Below are 19,435 nucleotides of genomic sequence, written 5' to 3' on the forward strand. Positions count from 1 at the left end.
ATTTGTTTACATAAAAAAAGCAAAAAACCAAAGATTCGTTTCCAACATAACTTAGTAAAGTAGTCAAAGAACTCATATCTATTCACAATGTTAACGTTGTTTTAGTATTATTTATAATATGGAACCCGATTAATAGTTCAAAACTATTACGTCTTGCAGTAATCAGTATCATAAATTAGTAGTATATATTTTTTATTAATAAAAATATTATTATGAAACAATTTTTAATATACATACAATATTACATGGTTTAATTTTTTTAATTATCTTTTTACAAGAGTATTTTACAAAAATATTACAAATGTAATTTTAATGCATTTCGTTTGATATTTTAGCGGTAAACTTAGCAAGTCATATATAAACATATATGTATAAACATATTTCACAATAATTCATATAAACTGTATTTATAATAGACCTCGGGGTTGTAAGTCCCCAGAAACGAGGATATACATTATTAATTATACATATTATGTTATTTGTATATCTCGTTTCAAATAGTATGCGTTAACGAATAACAAGAAAAGGTAGAAGAGGGTATAATAAAATTAATAAAAATGTCAAGTAAACAATATAATTGCGATCATTGCAATGACGTAGCAGCTGGCTAATATAAAGGTTATTGTTAATTTTCTCATTTTAAAACGTATCATTTAAGTTAATTTATTATTATTGTTGTATTTTCAATTTAAAAAAATACACATAAACGAGCTACATTTTAAGAATGTAAAAAAATACACATCTATTGGCGATATGCAACATTTATTTTACATTATTTACCGTGCACTCCAAAATTAATAAACTGTGAATTAAAAAAAAAAATCAAAATCAAGTTTAATAAATTATATACATATAATATATTAAATATATATATATAATATATATACATAATAAGTGTGTATGTTTACCCTCTCATAAATAATCTTAATGTTGGTTTTATTTTTAAGTCATACGTAAGGTTTTTTTAACGGAGTACAAAAAGTAAAATACATAAAAATTAAGAATAATGCAAGGTTTGTGAATTTAGATAAACAATCTTGCGGTTTGCTATACTGTTATCTGTTTAAGCGGGTAAGAGCTAAGACTCGAACATAACGACGACGAATGGTTTTATCGGCAATGCGTGTTCTGCAGAAGCTGTGTAACAAACGTGACACGAATATTTCATGTGGACCGGACATCGTACTGTATGGTTACCAGTGGTTTATTGTGACCAATGGCAGATTATAGCACCATTTGATTTATGTTACATTTCTTTTCATTACAGTGATTTTTAGTTACGTCGTGGAGTTGAGAACAATTTTTTTTTCACCTTTGAGATAAACCTCGAACAAAATGTGCTTAAAATCAAAAAATCCTCGTTGAGTATAAAAATATGACACAAAGCACTAAACAATACCGGTTAGATTTATGACGGAATCATCCTAATTTCAAAAGATCAATAATAATAATAATAATTAAGTACGACGCTATAATAGGTATAAAATGCGTGGATTTCACGAGCCGCCTATAAACAATGTCGGTACCTTGAAAGTAAGACAGCCGCCACATTGGGATGATCGCTCGGTAACAACAAAAGTTCAATCATTGACCCACAAATTAACAATTCAAGGATCTCACGATTAGAAAAATAATATCCGCAAGGTATACACGACATAATAGAGAATTAATTTAATTAGATAGTTATGTATATATATAATTAAATATAAATTGTAGTATAATTAATAGTCTTCTGCATCTGCCAATTCAGAGCTCTTATACTATTTTTCTTCATTAATAATTATAAAACAAGTCTTTTTGATTTTCAGAGAACAATTACAATTTACAACGAACCTCAATAGGCATAAATTATTCGAGTTAGTGTTTTGCATGAATCTAAACTAAAAATGAATAACTTTGGTGATTAATTGGTTAAATTGATCATAGTAATGTATTACATATAATTTCTATAACAATCGTTTTAATATTATATAGATTTATAAATAATTAGTGAACATTTTTTTTAGTTCAAATTTTAAGTGTAATTTAGTATAGCCATTTCCATGATTATTACATTTAGAACAGTTGATTATTTTTATTTATTTAACTGATCAACTTGTATATTTTAAAGATGATTATTTTAATCGTATTGTAAGTATTACACATAATTGTCTACACTAATTTATTGTTATCAAAATGTATGTTTGACCCAAAGCGAATAAATGCTTACCTATGTATAATTCAAATTTAATCTTAATCCATGCATTACGTGAGTAAAAAAATAATTAAAGTTTAACGTGAGAAAAATGAAAAACACGTTTACGATTTTCTGAATTTTTTTGTGATAAAAAAATGTAGGTACACCTACTTTTTAAAAATGAACTTAAAAGGGTGTCTCATTATGAAATCTGTCCACGTCGAATAGGCATTTTGAAGAGAAAGTAAAAAATAAGTATCACGAATATTTTCATTATATTTTTTAATGCATAACATTTGTGAACATTTTCCTAGATTTTTAACGAGCGTTGTTGTTATAATATACAACACCCCTGGAGATATTATCTCGAGGTCGTTTGTCCCTCGCGGGAAAAGAGTACAAATTTGCTATTTTGGCAGATTTTTTTAACGCTGTTTTCCATTCAATAACGAAAAACATGCTGACTCGAGTTTTACATAAACATGAATAAAACCGAATGAATTCAATCACATAACGTTTTTTTAAATGAAACCCGAGAAGGTCTAAAAAAATAATTCATACGAGGACGATTCAATATGAATATGCGTCCCTTTTAACCCAAATCAAATATAATATGATGTCTGCGATAACAACATAAGCAACGTAATTATTAGTCGTTATACGGTTATTACAGATATTATGCTATGCCCCAAGCCCCAAGGTGTAATATAAATTTGAAACGACGGTTGAGAATTTATCATAAAAATGTATTTTAAATGTATATAAACTTTATATTTTCGACCTTGAAGAGCAACAGTTTGTGTTTTAAATTAAAGTGTAATGTTTTTAACCCTTTGCCAACTTTTTTCAAACTACAATACAAAAGCCTTACGACGGTTAACTTGAATTAAATTACAGCAAATATTTTAACTAAAATGTAATTACAAGAAAAAAAATTGTTGATTACTCTGCTTATAACTTTAGGTAATATGTTAAGATAAATCTTCTTCATCTTCGCCTTACACTCTTAATTACTTGGTGTCGGCCACCCCAGTCCTACTCCTTCATAGAATTCGATTTTCTACATCTCGTTCAATCACCCCCAGCTATCCTCATATCATTATATAATTCGTCTATCCATCTTTTTTTCGGTCTTCCTCTTCCCCTCTACATTCACCTTCATTACAACTCTCACTGCCTCTGTCTCATTTTTCTTCATAACGCGATCGAACCATTTAACCTATTCTCTCTCATTTCCCCCACAATTGAAGCAACTCCTAGACTCCATTTATGTATTAATTTCTTATTCTCTCCACCCTAGTCACTCCACTCATCCATCTTAGCATTCTCATCTCCGCTACACCCATTCTCTATTCAGTTTATTTGTCTACTGCCCAACATCTCGACCCATATTATATTGCTAGTTTGGCCTCACTACCGTCGTATAAAATCTACCCTTCAATCTTTTAGGGATCCTTCTGTCACACAAAACACCTGACGCACCCCTCCACTTTATCCATCCACAATTTATCCTATTTTTCACGTCCTCCTATGTTCACGTCCTATTATGTTTAGATAAATCCAACACAATTACATTATACTTCAAATAGAGTAGATTTTCTTTTTTCGTTTCCGAGCGACACTTCGTATAAACTCGAGTTATTTGATACTTCCATCGTATAAACTTGTACGTGAAAAGTCATTTTTCATTTTTACCATACAAGTTCAATCCTTATAAAGTTAAATCGTTTATAATATAATATAAACGGTTAGCCGACATTATGGCATGTTGTTTTAAGGTAGCTAGTATAAGGTGGTTCACAATTTAATAAAATCGCATTAGTTTTGGAAAGACGACGACTAGTTGACCTTAAAATTCTGACGAGTTATACGCCTACTTTATTATCACTGTTATTTTTTTTTTACATTACCTGGGTACTACTATAGTATGTTATTTGAAAAAACAACAATAGTAGTAATTATCTAATTCATACTATGGTCATATTTTAATTGCTAAAAATGAAGCGTTATTTTTTTTAACCTTGGTACCTAGTGTTTTTGTATTGTACGTTATATTTTGTGTGTGAATTTAGTTAGGCAGAAAAATCACAGTATTATTATTATCACAGTATTTCTTTCGTTTTGTTTTAAAAAACCCAGAGTTCGACTGTATATATGTACGATAAAAAAAAGAACATGAGCACATATATATTTATATGTGTATTTATCTTCGACATGTCATTTATTGGCGCGTGTTCTACAACATGAACACGAGCTTTTATATTTTATTTTTGGCAATAAAACGGATTTAATATTGTTCTATATCCTGAGGTAACCGGTGATGCGTGAAAACATGGAAGAAATCAATAAAATCACGTGGCTTAATGCCAATGCAAGTTTTAATTACAACTGTCCTCTACTTTTCCCCACAAAAGACAGTCCTTACTGCCGGGTATAATAATTTATAATTGGTTTGCAAAAGTTCGCTAATGTTCTACTTGCAGATTTTTTTTTTTTTTAGTATACAATCTTTAAATTGCAATACTTTATTTTTATCTTTAAAAATTCTATCGGTGTGTTTATTCTTATTAAAATAGCAAAAAAAATTAGAAAATTAAAATGAAAAAATAACCTTTTTGATATATTATATAATAAATATAATATTAAAAATAATTCTAACATAAACAAAACTTGTAAAGTATCTGAAACCCAAGCTTGTAAATTATCACAGAAAAAATACATAGGTGGTCCAACTAAAATTATGGTTAATATAGGAACACAATACATTTCTAGTTGGTATAACTAAATAAATAGTTAGCCCAACTAAATTTTTAGTTAAAGCAACTATACATTTAGCTAGGTCAACTATTTATTTAGCTATTCCAACTAGAAATGTATTGTGTCTCTATATTAACCATAATTTTAGTTGGATAGACTATGTGTTTTTCCCGTGTAACTACGCTAAAGGAAGTATGTAAATAATATAGATGATACTTTTGAACTTTTATATATATATTTTTTTACTTTATTCCAAATAACATGTGCGCAGTCACTATCGCATCTCTTTTCATGATTTTTGGTTTGCAATTGCTAGTAAATTATTTTAAAGTATACGTGTTGCCTACTGGGAGTTGTAATGTGTTTCAGTTGTATACGAACACGGCGATTTGCGATACCCGTCGGCCAACATTACACTTAGGTACATTAGAGTTACGTGTGATTCGGCTAGGGAAGCACGTTGAACTTACCCCGTCTAGTAAAATTGTATCCACCAGCTTACACGTTCTAAAGCACTCATGCAATACTTTTGAACCTGTCTTTTAAATAAAAAATCCATCTGTAATAAATATTTGTCTTCTCAAATTTCAAATAGATAACTATACTAATGAGTATAACTAACTGGGTATAGAGTGATAAAAATAAGGGGATTAAAACCATTCAGAAAACCAAAAAAGTATGCGGCTAATTTACTACAAAATAATGTCTATTATATAATTTTTTTTTATTTATATAACAATACTTTAATAGTAAAAATTATTAAAATCCGTATTGAAAATACACTATAGGTATAAACAATTTATAATGTATATTATGATAATTCCTAATATAGTAGAAAACAATCAAAGCTTAAATATTTATCTAAATGTAGTATTTCATAATATTATCATTGAGTTTATATTAATTAGTATTATAATATTATTTAAATTAATTTATAATATTACATAAGCGGATTAGAAAACGTATGTACCCAACTACGTTCTAGCTACAAAATGAAATTTAAAATAATATTTAACGTAGATTTTTTGTAGTTTTAAATTTCCGATAACCCTTATTTTAAAATAATAATTATCCACTAACAATTTTTAAAAACCTACAAAGAAAACAGAAAACTTAGTAAAACAAAGTTTAGGAACAATTTAATTCGTCAAGTTTTTCGTCATAGGTACAACAACTATTACAGCCTTATTTTAAAAATCAAAAAATGCATACATATATTACAGATTTTCGCCCTGAGAATATAATAAGTACAACAATTATAAAGTAATATGTTCAAAAAAAACAAAATTTTTATTACAAAAAGTATTTAATAACCAAAGAATTATAATTCAAAAGAACTTTAAGAACATATTATTTATAATCGTATAAGGTTTATGTATTATGTATAATATACATTGTATATTGTATTAAACATCAATACACACTTAGATTTATAACTTTAAAGACTACTTATGTCTCACAAATATAGCAATTAGTTTAAGATAGAATTTTCTATACGTTTATATTCTCTAAATTTCCTTTTTAAACGCAAATATTGTATGCTTGGACTGTTTTTCAAGAACTCTATTTTTTCCAGAAGTTTTTATTTTGCCAAAGTTTTGAATTAATTTAGCATACTTATTCTTTGTTTGTTTCAGTTATTTCATCTCCACGAGGAGCAATACATTTAAATAAAAGTTCAATTGTACAGATTTCCGCTTATTATAAGACTGTGAACTAAGTTATTTTATACGTTATAAAGTACAGCTAAAAAAAATATATAAATGAATAATAAAACTTTTTGTATATTTTTATCGTCTAACTTAAATGTGGTTTAAACGTAAAAGCTTTAACGTTTGTGCAGACTGTCGTGTGAATTATACAAATTTCAAATTGAAAATAACTTTTAGTTACGTTTGCAAGACGCGATAAGAACACATCGACGCCACAGCTAGAGTATAGGAAAAGCCGCTGATTCAATATTTACTTGGACTTTAGCAAAGCAATTATGCCAGTAAACCTGCATAGAAACGTCTTTGTGTAGACTCCAACAGTGATCAGTTCCAGATGTAAAACTTTCGGACTTATCGAAGTTTCAAAGATCTAGTAGTTACCCAAAGTATATAAGTCCCATTGTGGTGCATAGGAAAGTTATTTATGTATTTATGTACAATGGCTGCGTGAAGTCTATTTCGATTGTATAATTTTGAAATTTTTCCTATTTGTATAGTTTTAAGTTTCATAATAATTAATATCATTGATTATAATAATATTTATAATCAGTGATAATAGTTTCTGTTTTCTAGATAAGACAAAGCGTTCAAAATAAACAAGGAAAACATATTTCAGGGTGTAAAATTTATTCAGATACTTGAAATTAAATGTATTAAAAAATATATTTTATTGTAATAACAAATTGATACTTTACCAAATTATAACCTTTTTTTTTTCTTTTCAGGACTACGCATAAGAATAAAATTGGTTTTCACCTTATGACTATCAACTATATTAGGCCTGTTTAAATATCCAACTTCGATCATCAATTTTTTTACTTTTTTTCCTATTAATTTCATGTAGTCTGTCTTCTCTCCCCCCCCCCCTTTGGTATTTTCAACAGTAAAACTTAACATTTTAAATACGGAACACTTTTGTTAAATAAACTTTTTTTATTTTTAAAAACAACGCCGCTTTAGCACTTGGATCGATATATTTTCGTTCAACAATACGCGTAGAAATCTTAAGTTTTAACTTGATCTTTGGTCTTTTTTTGGCAATTTTAGAAGTTTTTGTAATCTTATTAATTTATTATTTCAAAATTTTAGAATTCGATGGCCTAATAGTTAACCTAAAATACAACAAGATTATAATTTTATATTTTATTACTATTAGTTGTATAATTATAAATTCAGATAATTGTGTCCATTATATAAATTTTATATTCATTTGACCTTAGACATTTTTTTGTTATTTCTTTATCGAGTTGTTTAAAGTTTTCTTTTAATATAAAACATATAAAATACTTTTTTTTAATAAACAGTTTTATTTTAACTTTTTTATACTATGTTTAAACAAAAGATAACCAACATTCGTTTTTAAAATGATTTAACTTAACTAAAATTCTCAAATCCACTTTTCATGAAACTATTTCATATGGACAAAGTTACAAAGGATGTTATGATCATTATGTTCAATGCATACTGTTTCATAATAATTGTCACTATTGGCACTAAAACTATAAAAATGTAAAAAAGAAACATAATATGATCATTACAGTGTTTCGAAGTACCTATGCACGAACTCTACACAACAATTCCGACCTTGAGTGAGGATCACTTATAATGAAATTATTTTTAATGAGCATAATGAGAATAATAAAAACAATTTTTTTTAAAAATTCATGACAAAAACATAATTTACTACTTATAGTATACCAATTGAAAAAATAGTACATTTTGTTTATTTCAATCTCTAGATAATTTATCGATATTCAAAGAACGTGAATTTTATAATAAAAAAATATATGTTATAAATATACACATATTATGCACTAAAAACTTTATAATTAAAACAAATTGATATTTTGTTTTTTATTGAAATACCTATGCAAGGTATTTCAATAAAAAATGTTCATGTAGAAAATTTTTGTTTTTTATACATCAGTGTTTTCAATTAAGTTATCATACATTTTGTTTTTATAGCGTTATTATACTATGCTCCCTCGTCCCGTATGCAGGTCATCCTGTCAAAAACATATTGAGTCTGTTATTTTTATACATTCCTCCAGGATTAACGTACTTTTAGATTATTTGTTCGATACTATACATGAATTATAAAATGTAAAATGTAGTTAAAGAGTAATATATATTGGTATCTACTTTAAAAAAAAACATTTTAATGCTCATTATTACGGAAATAAATACTCATAAATATCATTTGATAGTGGCAATATATAGAATTGTAAATACAAATTTTAAAAATGAATCCTATATTTCTCTGCTGCTACTGGATAAAATTATTTTTTTTATGTTTTGAGAAGTGTTAAAATTGTACAACAATTTGTTAGTACTTCGAAATTTGCTCTAAACATATTTTAATATTACCTATGTTTAACTTTACATTTTCCTTGCTTATTTGTTAAGAAATATCGAAATTCTAACAAGTTGTCGGTGTCGCAAAAAAAACCCAAGTGCCAATTTTACGATTTTGAGATTTTGGTATCCCTAGATACAGAAAAAAATAAGCTATCATATGATAAAATCTCCAACGTGCTATTTTTGTTGTAGAATACATAAAAAATAAAATAAAGAACCTCCATGTGTTAATATAAATCGTTTTACACGTTTTAATGTCTCCTAAATAATTAGGTTTCAGCACATGGGAGTTTTTTTCGCGGCAACGACGAAGTATTGAATAGTAAATATCCTGCAAAATAACATAAATAAAATTAAATATTACTTAACAATTTTATGTAGTTACAGTAATGGGTTAAAAAGTCATATATATTTTTTATACAAAGTCTCATCAATTCAATTAATTATAAACTATCATGATGATTGTAAAATGTATAGAACAATTTAATTGAAATTAACAATATCCAATTTACTAACTTTATCATATAAAATTTATAAGCAAATAAAATAAATTAATACACAATCATTTAAAAAAATTTGTTTGTATTTTTTTAATTTTGGACTTTTATAGTGCGTTTTCATATTTATCCCCAAAGCATTTATCTTGAACAAAATCAAATCTTTAAAAGTTTATTTGTTATCGTTATTTATTTGCAGGACATTAAATCAGACATATTATTGACGATGGAAATCACCACGAGTTCCAGTTGAGTGTTTTACAGTTTCTTGAATATTCGAAAGACGTAAACGCTAATGATCTAGTGTTTTTAATCATTTATACTAATATTATAATTATGATTCGTGCACAACCTGGAGCGCGAAAAACCGGAATCTATAAATACAAGGTGTCTGTCGGTCATCACACATGCTCATTGCCCTCAGCTCGCCATAATCTTTCCTTATTTTTTCCGGTCATTCAGCAATCCATCCAAAACATTGACCTCGCCAGCAGGTACTTCGTTCTCATGCAAATGCACCACATCAGCCAGTAGTATTAGACTCAATGATTACACCATTGTCCAAAATCTATACTACAGGTCTAGTTTTTTTCTTTTCCGTTGTTACACATGTCATTTTTGCTAACACTTAAAAATAATCGTTGTATTAATATTTATTATAAACGTTTATGCATGTATTATTATAATACATATTATTATTACTGTCATTACTATGAATAAAGCATGGGACTTCTGGTCACGTTTCTCGGGCTGAAGGTCTCAACCTTGTCCTCGAGTTGAAGAGGCCGAATCTCAGCGCAGCAATAGGCAATAGCTACTACCAGAGGCGGTCACAGAACGTGATAACACCTCCGACTGTGTGACACTTTAAAGGATTCATCCTGTGTGGCTAATATAAAGGTTTGTTTCCAATGCATGTGCATGATGTGTTGGAATGTCAACGAAGGGTGGGGCACTCCTACCAATATACCGCTATCGGCCTAATTAAATTCGCAACAGTTTGTTTTAGTTTTAAACAAAACAAGTTAACCTACAATAATGAGTTTCTGTTGTTACTTTTACATTAGTAATGAGCATGATATTATATCCCCGTTTGATCAATATCTTAGTTCTGTTAAAAGTACAAACTGTACAAACAATGAAATAGCCATTTTAACAGTTTGAAATTTACTAAATTCACTGAATATCAAAACTATATTACATAAAATATAAAGAAACACGAATTAAGTAAACTCAGATAATTTGATAGCTCAGCATAGCAAATATTTTCGGGTTACACGTTAATATTGATTTTTTTTTTTTTTTGCAATGTCTACAATATAGTATATAGTTTATTTATAATGCACAACTTATAACTGATGTTATAATCAAGTGTTTTTAAATGTATAATTTATGGAGCGTGTCAAATAATATCTTGGGACTTTAATTCTGTTAGGTCTAGGTCTTAGGTTTCGTAAAGCCTCTTACACTATTTTACATGACTAATCAACTGAAACATACAAAATACATAGACACCTGGTACTTGATTGTTTAGCGTGACATCAATAGGTCCACTTTAAAATGAAAACATTGCGCAAGAAACCAAAATGCAATGTCTTTCATTACAAATCAATTGCCCGTGTTCTTTTGGAAAAAAAACCGTTAATCGATTGTTGAAATTTACGATGATAGTTTAGCTTTTTTTTAATAAAATATTTAAAATACCCTCCTAAAGTCATATATTATTACGATTTAATTTGTTTTATAAGTTTTAAAGTTATTTTAAAAAAATGGAAAATATTAAAAAGTAATCCACCAAAGTTGAGATAAAAACACAATGAAAACGGGCGGCCACTAGTTTGAGAGCAACACTAATTTGAAAAAATATTACTTTTTAAGAGTTATAAAAATACATTCCCAAAAACTTAAATACTTACGCGTTTTCCATAATAAATGTTTAGGTAATTTTTTATACCATTATGGTATGACAAAATGAAAATTGAAAACCTGTACACTTTTCGGGTACTTTTCTCAGGCGATTTGTAGAGGTAAAAAGTGAACTTTACCAGCTTTTAGTTTTTGTCTCAAAGTATTTTCGGACAATTCAAAAAGACAACCTATTTGTTTATAATCATTTCTATTTTTAAAAATGTCATTGTTAAGCCAATACATTTTTAACTTTGTATCTCAGCTAAACGAAATGATTCAAGGATTATAAAGGACTAAATCATAATTATAGGCGTTTCATTAAAATGGTTTAATACTTTGTGTTTATTATTAAGAAAGAATTTTAGTTTTTAGTTAATACATTTATGTACTATTATTAGAACTACAGGTGCTCACAATGATATTATAATAATAATAGTATTGTTATTTTTGCAATACAATTATTAATAATAAATGTTTAAAAAAATAACAATCTAAATTAATTTAATGTTTTCATTATAAGTAGCCGAGCACGTCTTACTTAAAAAAAGTGCCTTATTACAATGTTTAAAAATTATGTGCCTAGAGAATCATCTATTATTATTCTCCAAACGGTATATCCTCAAAATACATAACTTTATTTTATATACGTTGATTTAATTCGTTAAGTATACACTTCTAAGTTCTAACAACTATATAGTTGTTTATAAAATTGGTTATTTGTTTGTGCAAGTTTCAATCAACTTACAACTCCGTAGTTTTAATTTATAAAAAAAAGAATATAATATACTGTGATGTCTTTTAATAATTACAAAAAACCGGTGAAGCGGTACTAGTTTTTTACGTGTTTTATACTGTATAATTATACCAACAGCTGACTGCTAAAAATGTATACACAAAAATAAGTATACAATATTGCATTTATTGCAAAAAAGTATTGCAAAAAATGTCGTTTATAATATTGCTATTTCTTCTGAAACAATTTGCACGGAAGGTTTCAAGGTAACACGTTCGAGACATTCAACCGCGCAGATTTCTTTTGAGAATTGTAACATTTTCAAATTCGATAAATAATGGTTATATAAAATATATTTATAGATTAAGCAATATCCACTTATTTATTTTTTATTTGGCCAAAGGCGAATTACAGTATACTTAATTTATTTACTCGACCGGTTCTAATTTTATTTTGCCTTTGAACGGAATTCATTTTAATATTTTAATTTAAATACGCAAATTTTGTGCGCTCGCAATGTTTAAAAACCATTTGGGATTTCCATTTAAATTCGTATAGTTAAAAATGAATAATTTTCATAAATATTACCGACGGTGGTGCGTAACGACTTTTCGCGGGTGTTTTATTAAAATGGTAATTTCGAAATAAGAAGCGGCAAAAAGTCGATTGAAAACAAAAATACAACAACAACGCTACGACGAAGGTATATTATGTATTTTATTATACTATATTATCGTGTGACTTACTTAATAGCGGTTCCCGCAATATATGTGCTGGCCGGTGAAGTTGTTTTTTCGTGACGGTGCAACAAGTGGTGGATCGAGGGTAGAGAAAAAGGTGGCCGAAACGGTCACAAGACAGACGTTTACGTTAAAAACAAAATGTTAACGTAGTCGTGTAGGATCGAATAGTCACGCGTAGTCTGCAGCACGGGAAAACACCGAACACGGACAAGACGCGCGTCCGACTGACAGCCGGTCGGACACCGTGAGCCTGTGCTTCGGGGAGCGCCATGGCCGCCGTCGCCGCCACCGCCGCCGCCACTTTCGTTTCTCGTGCACCGCAACACGAGCACACCCTGTCGTCCGGCCGCCGAGTGGTCTTTCGCGAAACAACCGTGAATTATTACGAATAGTTTTGAAAAACACCAAGACGATGACGGGCCGGAATGTTTTGAAATTAATTTTAAGGACAATTAAAAACTAACTCGTTCGGACGACGGCCGACGAGCAGACATGCGCGAGTTATGCCGAAAGGACACGGCGGCGAAAAGTTTTAATAAAATATCTCCGTCGACGCGGTTTTCCTCAAAATCGTCGGTTCGAACCCATTGAAAAAAAAAATACGTTCCAATGGCAAGACGCGATCCAAAAGATAATCAAAAAAATGGGAAAAGGCGATCGCTTAAGCTTTTCGCACCAAAAAGTGTCCGAAACGAAATGATCGGTTTGTCGATCTGTTGGCATTCAAATTGATCAACAAATCGACAACCTACGGTTCACCATTCACAAGACGACGAAAATGTCAACTCGTTTTTATAGTTCGATCTAGACAAATGCAAAGCTTTAATATTGTTTGCTGATTTATTTAGTTTTTTTTTTTAAATACCTAGCTTGGTAATGCCACAAAAAATGTTTATTTCGTAAAATTGTGTAACAAAATTTTCAAAAAATTGCAAAAATAAATAATACTTATACAGAGCGATATTATTCCAGAACGCTTTCAACTTTTGAAACTTAGATGGGAACGTACAAATTTATTTGACTTTTATAATTAAGAATATTTAGCTGAAAATGTTGACTGACCGATAACCAGTTTAAGATAATTACTTTTTAGGTTATTAATATAGTAATTATATATATTAATAAGTTTAGGACGGGAGGAAGGGTGGAGCTATTTTTATCTGCACGCGTTACTCAACCGCAATTAACCATCACTTCTTAAATTTTAAACTTTAATAACTTAAAAAGTAATTTTTTTTAACTGGTTATCGACAAATCAAAATATTTTACTTTTAAAATTTGAATTAAATATATACGTTCCCATTTCAGCTCAAAAGTTGATAGACTTTTGGAAAATATTAAAAAAGGTAAATATTTAGTAATTTTATAATATTGTAAAATAACAAAAATGTTTTCAAAAAGAAAAACTATAAAAGTGAAATTATTTTAAGAAATGAGTATATTATACTTAATGAATCTTACTGTACAGCCATGTCACATGTAAATTGCAATTTTTTGAAAACAACCCCATACAATTGTCCATACAACTATCGACCCATCGGTTGATACTTAGCGTTAACTTGTCAATGAACAGCTCGTTGACAAACATTGCCATCCTTTATAGTTATCTGTCAATCTTATATTTGTCAAAATATCGACAAAACGATCGTTTTATGTTTGGGAGGCCTAATCCCCACGCGCCAAAAATATGAGTTCTATTTTAGTAGGTAATATTATATATCAGATATCTTTAAGAGCCCGGATTGCAAGTGAGCAAGGGAAGCCACGTTCCCACTTCCAGGCATTTGAGAAGCCCATTAGCTATTATGTAAGATATGTATGTTGGTAGCCAAAAATAATGTTTTACTAGTTATCCAGTTTTTTTGGAGTTAAAACTTCGACAAAAGCTTACAAAGTATTGGTTCTTACAATTTGTTCGCAGAAAATTCAAGAATATTTGTTTAATAATTTATAATTAATTTACAGTTTTTAGCAGAATTACTCGCTGGCGTAATTTCTTTTGATAATTAATATCTAATACTAATTTTTATGGAAGGAGCTCGATTTTTCAAACACAACTGGTTTTTTTTTTTCATTAAATTAATGTGGTTAATTTCCGACCACTTACCACGCTGTCCTTTGGGCATTGTGTTATTTGAGTAAAAATGATGTACTTAAATGATAAACTAAGATTTTCGGTATTTTACCAAGTACCCGATTTTTTCCTGTCCCTCCTCGACAGGATCTGGACGTTGGCAATCACAATTTTGCATTCAGGGGACATTCCTCCAATGGTACGAACAAATTTAGATTTTTTACTATCAGCATACCAACACTGTCAGCAGCTCCTAGATTATTACCCTTTCCCCTTCAAAATCGAGAAAAACACCCAAAAACTTACATATTTTACAACTTAAAATAACGGCGCTTTAAAACTTTTTAAAAAAATTAGTCAAATTAGTATTAAATTTGTATGACCTTGGTCAATTTTTAGTTAACTATGTTTAAGTAAATCAACTGTAAACAGGTATTTGAAAATATTCTCATTATATTGTTAATTACGATACATTGAAAATTATAGAAATAAATTATTATAGATAGACGATCAATCCTAATTTATTCAACATAGAAATATACAAATTATTTTTTATCAAAATTGTTATTAAGTACATTTGTATTAAATATTTGTATTTCTACCATTACAGATTCACATCGAAACGTTTATTTGAAAGTAATTTCATCACTTTCAGTTGTAATAATTAATATAGACCTGTGACCTCCTCCGCCCCAAATGCTTCGTCCCCACTATCCCACTGTACTGAATTTCTTATTTTTAGACAATTACCTTGTATTATACAAAGCCCATTAACATTTCATGAAAATATTGCTATCCATTTTATATTAAAATATGATTTATAACAGTTTTTAAGTAATTAAATGAAAAAAGTGTGTTAAAATTGTTTTTATTTAATTATTTTTATCACTTGTACCGTGAACAACCGTCTTAAAAACAAGGTAATCGGTGCTCCGAATGATATGCGTACGATTGAGAGTAGAGCTTGAAAATTAGTATTTGAGCTGTTCAATGAGGTTGAATGAGTTTAAATTGTTTGTATAACTATAGGTAGAGAGCCTTCTTGAAATACTCACTGCTGCATATAATCTATAGGTAGGGTATTATCGTAATTATATACAAATAAAACGACGCTGAACTGAATTTTAAATCAACAAAGGTTTAATTTTGTTAGTAGCCAATTAATTAAACTAACTATTAAATAAGAACCAATAATAATAAGTAAAAAATGATTACCACCACGTAGGATAACTTAACGAAGAGAATATTATTGCCCGGCAGTCATATAAGGTCTGCCGTCTAGGTTCTATTAAGTCCTGGCCTGATATGTATATTTTTTCGGAAAATAAACAGTTTGGATTGAAGCATCTCGCAAAATACAGTACAAACACAGCAATGGGCCTTTATGGACCTTTGCCTACTCTAAATATAACTTTATACTTTAACTATAATGATGACTAAAAAAAAAAAAAAAGGGCCCGATGAAGAGTGCGGAAACAAAGTGCGATAAGTATGCGAAGTTTTCTTCGAATTTCTGCAAATATGAGTCTCTCAAATTATACAATTATTATTATTAATATTAGTAGTATTTAATGCTGGCAGGGCGACCAAGGAGTTGTCAGAACACGGACATAATACTAAGCGCGGAGCCCCCGGTCTTTTATCCTCTCGCCCTACCCACTCGGGACTCTGGTTTTATTCGCCGAGTAATGGAAACGAACACGATTAATTAATTCACAGCGATCGTCCCTTGAAAGTCGACAGGCTTTAATATTGATAAGCGAGCGGTCGGCGATGGAGATGGACTGTTTCGCAAAATGTAAACCGTTTTGTATTATTTCCCGCAACAACTTTCCACATGTAGTTTGTAACGGCAACGGTTTCGGGAGATATTGTACGCAACGGAGTTTGATAAATGATAGAATACTTTGCCCGAACGAAAACAATAATTATCATTAGGTGGGTATTATTATGTTTTTGTTTGAGTGCAATGAAAATATTATTTTGTACCCCGACACCCGTCTGCCGACCAACGGACAAATGTTATAATATTTAGTCTAATCAAACAATAGCTGCTTTTTAGTGAACAATATATTTATTTCATATGAATGGCTGATAGGATGACGCATGGGGTTTAAAATAATGGACGGACAAACTCTCGCTGTGTGTATTTTAAATACATATACTTTTTTATCCATATCATTAAATATTAACTACAGTGAGCTAAGCAGTGCCGGTTGAATCGGGGATGCAAAGCTTACCTACCATACATATAGACCCCGCGTTATTGTTTTTAGTTTCAACGTTGAACACTGAATTTTGAAATTACCTTCTCGCCGAAGTCTCGGTATCAAGATCATCGACATACTGGTAATAAATAATTAACATTTAATTAGATGACACAAATATAATTTAATTTCGTCGACAAATTAAATGTGCCTAATTAATATACTATCCTAAAATTAATTTGTATGCCTCCCACAATTGTTTAAACAATATTTATAACATAATTTGAAAAAAATTAACACCACACCTAACTTAGTTAAAAACTTAACTCGGTTGGTCGGTCGATCGGTTGGTATCTTTATTTATGTAAATGCTTTTGATGAGCATTTAAAATATAATATAAACCATTTATTCAAACGTTGCTATTAAAAATAATTTAACATTTAATATACTATAATATTATAGTATTATTAACTATTATGCATCAATTAATTGGTCAAATTTATCTCAGTTTTAGAATTGACTGTTACATCTAAAATATAAAATGTATAAACCGGCTATTATTAACTGCATAATGATTTGATGTCTGATGCAATTGTTACAGAAATTGATATTCCTGAAGCTGATAAGACCAGGATAATTTTGAATTTTTCGGTAGTCGCGAATAGCCTTTAAAAGCGGGTTTCAAAATTGAAATTTGCTTTATTTAATGTTTTATGTCAAACAACAATTATACACTTGTTTATAATCATTTTACGAAATTTTTGGATTTTCCTTGATAAAAAAGAGGTTGACAAGAAATTTGAAAAAATAATTAATTCAATATTGTTCAAAATCACAACTAAACAATGAAGTGGGTATGATGATTATTAAAATCAATTTTACAGTATATTACATAGTCTATAGACATATTAACTATTAATTACCTAATTAACAGGTCTATAGGATATTCTTACAACATTGCATTCAACATTTCTGTTAAGACATAATATAGCATATTATATTAAAATATAATGAACATGTTGAACAACTAAAATCAGAAATGACATTCCTTCAAAAATGGTATTATATTTTGATTCCTTTATCAACGTTTTTTCATTAAATTTGATGCTGGGTTTCACAAATCTTTATTGGTTTTATAAATCATTATTAAAGCAACATAATTGGTCGACAAATTGTTTATTAAACTAATACCTAATATTGTACATCCCAGCACAGTAATTAATGGTTTAAGTACTATATAACTTTTTTAAATTTGAAATCAAATTGAGTTTTGAATACTCTGTATAACATGATAAAAATTAAAAGGTAACAACACTATTTTTTACAAATTTAAATATTTTTTACTAAAAAAAGAGGGTTGACTAAAAATATTTAAGAAAAATATAAATTTTATAGATCTACTCTAGATTGTTTTCGAGTCCATTTATGGTAAAACTAAGCTCAAAAAAATAAAATTGTTAACCCCTTCTGGGGAAAAGTATTTTTGATGTTTTTTTTGTTTGTCAACGTTTATTGGTACATTGATCAAAGGATCATTGGTACTATGTCCAAAGAAAATGTAACTTGTAACTAATTCGACTATTTTTTTAAAAAGTTGTAAAGCACCGTTATTTTAAGTTGAAACACAATATGTATTTTTTGGGGGTGTTTTTCTCGATTTTGAAGGAGAAGAGGTGAACTTTTTAAATTGTTGGCTCAATTAAGTACATTTCAGCTACGATTTCTAAATAACACATTTACTACATGAAGAAATCAGTTCAGCTTCAGCGATTTAAAAGAAAATCTATTTAAAAATATGTTCTATTTAAGTTTCAAAAGTTGCTTTCAAAAATCTAAGTTGGGAGGGGATAAAAACAAAAAAAATTGAGATCACATTGTTTAAAAAAAATTAAATTTCTTATTAAACCCTGTGAGATATAGAGTGGTTCACGATAAAATGATCACTTCGTATTATGAAACAAATAATTAAGTTCCGGAAGATTTCTAGAACTTCATTTGGACCTGTGAAATTCCTTGGTGAACTTTCTCTATCTACTCCTGGTCTCGTCTTTAATCATATACAAAATAAATAGGTATAGTAGGAAACTTTAGATCTTATAAAAAATAAAATAATTTTTAAATATTTGATTTTGACAATATTATGTAAAAAAGATATTACAAGGATAAATTTCTATACAATCTCCTTATAAACAGTAACATAAACATGGTTAGGAAAAAAATATACTGATAATTGATAACTCAATCTTTGTATCTCGTAAACAATAAGTGG

General features: G+C 28.8%; 1 protein-coding gene across 1 annotated transcript in view; it reads right to left on the bottom strand.

Annotated features, from left to right (window-relative positions):
* The window catches only part of LOC126835592 (Ig-like and fibronectin type-III domain-containing protein 1), a 68,716-nt gene extending 55,599 nt beyond the window's left edge, over positions 1-13,117 (bottom strand). The window contains exon 1 of the mRNA XM_050568269.1: positions 12,888-13,117. The gene's annotated coding sequence lies outside the window, so the exon portion shown is untranslated. The remainder of the gene's footprint in view (positions 1-12,887) is intronic.
* Between the last annotated feature and the right edge of the window lie 6,318 nt (positions 13,118-19,435).

Source organism: Adelges cooleyi, unplaced genomic scaffold, assembly GCF_023614345.1.
Source record: "Adelges cooleyi isolate 19-005CV unplaced genomic scaffold, UGA_ACOO_1.1 ACOO_flye_CR_arks_rails_tigmint_CR_PRNA_23, whole genome shotgun sequence".
NCBI classification, from domain to species: Eukaryota; Metazoa; Arthropoda; class Insecta; order Hemiptera; family Adelgidae; genus Adelges; species Adelges cooleyi.